Here is a 4,967-nt window from a genome sequence, read left to right as displayed (position 1 = left end):
AACCCCTCCTCACAGTTACAGGACAGAAAGGAGTACTTGTAGTCACAGGCCAGGAAAGGAGTAAACACCTCACCCCTTATCATACCACCTTGGAAGAACTGAAAATTTACAGGTCCCTACAAGTATCTCTGAAAACAGCTATACAAACCCCTGAAGCTTGGGACAGTACATTCTCCACATTGGAAGCAGACTCTTACCTTAACAAAGAGTTTAAAACTCAAGTAATTGGCCGGATCATGAGCAAGCAGCGCAAAAAGAGTCAGACTAAATCTTACTTTGGTGAAAAAGAAGACAAAGAAGAAGACAACAAAGTCAAAGCTCCTACATCCAAAGCCTCCAAGAAAAATATGAATCAGTCTCAGGCCTTGGAAGAGCTCAAAAGGGATTTTGAGAAGCAAGTAAGGGAAGTAGAGGAAAAACGGAGAGTGATGCAAGAAAATCACAAAAAACAAGTCAACAGCTTGCTAAAGGAGACCCAAAAAAATACTGAAGAAAATAACACCTTAAAAAATAGCCTAACCCAAATGGCAAAAGAGGTCCAAAAAGCCAATGAGGAGAAGAATGCCCTAAAAAGAAAAATTGGCCAAATGGAAAAGGAAGTCCAAAAGATTACTGAAGAAAATACTTCCTTAAAAATTAGAATAGAGCAATTGGAAGATAGTGACTTTATGAGAAATCAAGACACTGTAAAACAAATCCAAAAGAATGAAAAATTAGAAAACAATGTGAAATATCTCATTGGAAAAACAACTGACCTGGAAAATAGATCCAGGAGAGAGAATTTAAAAATTATTGGACTATCTGAAAGCCATGATCAAAAAAAGAGCCTAGACATCATCTTTCAAGAAATTATCAAGGAAAACTGCCCTGATATTTAGAACCAGAGGGCAAAATAGAAATTGAAAGACTCCACAGATCTCCTCCTGAAAGAGATCCCCAAAGGAAAACTCCTAGGAATATTATAGCCAAATTCCAGAGTTCCCAGGTCAAGGAGAAAATATTACAAGCTGCCAGAAGGAAACATTCAAGTACTGTGGAAACACAATCAGGATAACACAAGATTTAGCAGCTTCTACATTAAAGGACCGCAGGGCATGGAATATAATATTCGAGGGCAAAGGAGATAGGATTACAACCAAGAATCACCTACCCAGCAAAACTGAGTATAATCCTTCAGGGGAAAAAATGGTCATTCAGTGAAATAGAGGACTTTCAAGCATTCTTGATGAAAAGACCAGAGCTGAATAGAAAATTTGACTTTCAAATACAGGACTCAAGTGGAACATGAAGAGGTAAACAGGAAAGAGAAATCATAAGAGACTTATTAAGATTGAACTGTTTACATTCCTGCATGGAAAGATGATATTTATAACTCATGAGACCTTTGTCAGTATTAGGGTAGTTGGAGGAAAAAAATATATGTATGTATAGTAGATAGATAGATAGATAGATAGATAGATAGATAGATAGATAGAGGCACAGGGTGAGTTGAAGATTAAGGGTCATATCTGGAGAATAAAATTAAGGGATGAGAGAGGATTATACTGAGAAGAAGAAAGGGAGAGGTAGAATGGGGTAAATTATCTCACAAAAAAAACAGAAAAGAAAAGCTCTTACAGTGGAGGGGAAAGGGGAAGGTGAGAGGGAATGAGTGAATCTTATTCTCATAGGATTTGGCTTAAGGAGGAATAACATACACATTCAATTGGGTATGGAAATCTGTCTTACCCTACAGGAAAATAGGGGGAGAAGGGGAAAAGAGCAGGGGATGATAGAGAGGAGGCAGATTGGGAAAGGGGTAATCAGAAGAAATACTTCTGAGGAGGGACAGGGTCAAAAGAAAGAATAGAATAAATGGGAGGGCAGGATAGGATTAAGGGAAATAGAGTTAGTTTTTCACAACATGTCTACTATGGAAGTTTTTGCATAACTGCACATGTACAACCTATATTGAGTTGTTTGCCTTTTCAGTGAGGGTGGGTGGGGAGGGAGGAAGAGAGAAAATTTGAAACCTAAAGTTTTGAAAACATATGTTTAAAAAAATGTTTTCACATGCTACTGGGAAATAAGAAATATAGGAAATGGGGTACAGAAGTCTATCCTGCCCTACAGGAAAATAGAAGGGGAAGGAGATAAGAGAAGGGGGGAGAGATAGAAGAGAGGACAGACTAGGAGAAGGATATTCAGAATGCATGCCATCTTGGTGGGGGAGGGGGAGATGGGGTGAAAATTTGGAACTCAAAAACTTGTGGAAGTGAATGTTGAAAACTAAAAATGAAAATAAATAAATAAATGAGCAAATGAATGAATAAATAATAAAAGCTGACATTTACTGACTTTTAATCTTATAATAACTTCTAGAATCAAAGGGCCTGAGTTCCAGTCCAGACCTTGCTACTTTCTGTCCATGTGACCTTGAGCAAGTAACTATACTTTTCTCAGCTCTAGGAGTAGATCTTCTTTAAGGTCTAAGCTCCAAGATGTAGCTCTAAATTCTGTGATCTTATGAATGAAGAACTTAGCTAACCCATTGAGTATCATAAATGGGTAAGTACTGCATAGTATAAGTGAAAAGACTGGCTTATTATTAATTATCCAATAGCTCACAGCTCCTCTGACCTTGTTAGAAGTAGAGACCAAGACATTAAGACTAAGCTATCACTCTTCCCTATCCTCCTCAAATATTGATGGGGCATGTACAATATAATGAGGAAAATGTAGTCCAGAAAGAATAGTGTGGTAAGAAATTGTTCCTTCCCTCAAGAGCTTAATAATCCACTTAATTTCACTGACTCTCTCATGGCAACATAGCCAATCTCAGGCCAATCTTGAAGTCAGGAAGACGTGAGTTCAAATCCTGTGCCTGACATATATCAACTATATAACTGTGGATCAATCACTTGACCTCTCAGTGCCCCCAGACAACTCTGTAAGACTACAAGTTACTATCTATCTGTCTATTTATCTATCTAACTATTTATTTATTATGAAAACATAGACAGGGATGGGCAGGGGAGGGAGGAGCAGTAAAGAGTAAAGCTGTGAAATAAATCAAAGTCCCTGTCTTGTCTTACTAAGTTGCTGATTCCTCTTGGAACCATTCTGAGGGGTGTCAATCCTCAGTAAATGCCTATACTTGGATTGGAGGTGGTCTGAGTCTGAATTCTTTGAGACAACCCCATAACACATTATGAAACTACAACAGTAGGACAAAGAAAAACTACTCAGACATAGAGCACATCATGATCCTGGATCATGGCCTTTTGATTAAATCCCAAGAAGCCATGTTTTGTCAGATTAATTCAATTAAACACATATTTATTCAGTGTCTTCTATGTGCAAGGCACCATGCTAGACACTGAGGATGAAAAGATAAAAACTAAACAACAACAAAAAAAGTCCTTGCTCCTCAGCCTCTGTTCTCTGAACCCAGCAAAGAATGCCCCATCCAGAAATGCATCATGTCTATTTGCAAGATCCAGGCAAGAGAGATCTTTGACTCTCATGGAAACCCCACTATTGAAGTTGATCTCTACACTGAAAAAGGTCCCTTCTGAACTGCTGTGCCCAGTGGTGCTTCTACCGGTATCCATGAAGCCTTGGAGCTCTGAGACAATGATAAGACCCACTACATGGGGAAAGGTGTCTCAAAAGCAGTTGAGCACATCAATAACACTATTGCCCCAACCCTGGTTAGCAAGAAACAGAATGCTATGGAGCAGAAGATCGACAAATTAATGATAGAGATGGACGGTACTGAAAATAAATATAAATTTGGTGCACATGCCATATTGGGAGTGTCTCTGGCTGTTTATAAGGCTGGAGCTGCTGAGAAAGGTGTCTCCCTGTTCTACTATATTACTGATCTTGGAGGCAAAGATGAAGTCATCCTGCCTGTTCCAGCCTTCAACATGATCAACAGTGGCTCCCATGCTAATAACAAGCTGGCAATGCAGGAGTTCATGATCATCCCTATTGGAGCAGCAAACTTTGAGGAGGCTATGTGCATTGGAGCTGAGGTCTATGACAACCTGAAGAGCATGACTAAGCAGAAATACGGACAGGACACACCAACATAGGAGATACTGGTGGTTTTGCTCCTAACATCCTGGAGAATAAGGAAGCTCTGGAGCTGCTAAAGAATGCTATTGGTAAGGCTGGCTATACTGATAAGGTTGTAATTGGCCTGGATGTTGCTGCCTCAGAATTCTTCCAATCTGGGAAATATGACTTGGACTTCAAGTTTCCTGATGATTCCAACAGATACATCTCTTCTGAGCTTGGGGACATCTACAAGAGCTCCAACGAGGACTATCCAGTGGTGTCTATTGAAGATCCCTTTGACCAGGATGACTGAGAAGCTTAGAAGAATTTCACTGCTACTGCAGGCATCTAGGTAGGGGATGATCGCACAGTGACCAGTCCCAAGGGCATTGAAAAGACTTGAACAAGAAAGCCTGCAACTGCCTCCTACTCAAAGCGAACCAGATTGGCTCTGCGACTGCATCTCTCCAGGCATCCAAGCTGGCCCATTCCAATGAGTGGGGAGTAATGGTTTCCCATCATTCTGGGGAGACTGAAGATGCCTTCATTGCAGACCTGGTGGTGGATCTGTGCACTGGACAGATCTAGACTGGTGCCCCCTGCCGATCTAAGCATCTGGCCAAGTATAACCAGCTTCTCAGAACTGAGGAAGAGCTGGGCAGCAAGGATAAATTTGCTGGAAGAAACTTCAGAAACCCTCAAGCCAAGTAAGCTCGGTGGCCAGGAAGCCTTGGAGTGCACAGGTGCCAGTCCACCCTGTCCTAAGAATGGGCAGCACCAAGTACTAGACCAGTTTTGTTTTGGGGGCAGGGGCCTCAGCTGCTTAACTTCCCTCTCCTCTCCACCTTTCTGTGATGTTCTCACTGCTTCATTAGAACTATCTTACCAGAAACTACCTGATCATCTGGTGCTCTGTCGGAAGA

General features: G+C 40.8%; 1 pseudogene; it reads left to right on the top strand.

The window, feature by feature from the left end:
- The first annotated feature begins 3,461 nt into the window (after positions 1–3,461).
- LOC110194913 (alpha-enolase pseudogene) lies at positions 3,462–4,755 on the top strand (annotated as a pseudogene).
- The last annotated feature ends 212 nt before the right edge of the window (positions 4,756–4,967 follow it).

The sequence above is a fragment of the Phascolarctos cinereus genome, unplaced genomic scaffold (genome assembly GCF_003287225.1).
Source record: "Phascolarctos cinereus isolate Bilbo 61053 unplaced genomic scaffold, phaCin_HiC Scaffold_9;HRSCAF=440, whole genome shotgun sequence".
Taxonomy (NCBI): Eukaryota; Metazoa; Chordata; class Mammalia; order Diprotodontia; family Phascolarctidae; genus Phascolarctos; species Phascolarctos cinereus.
This window is presented reverse-complemented; position numbering and strand designations above follow the sequence as displayed.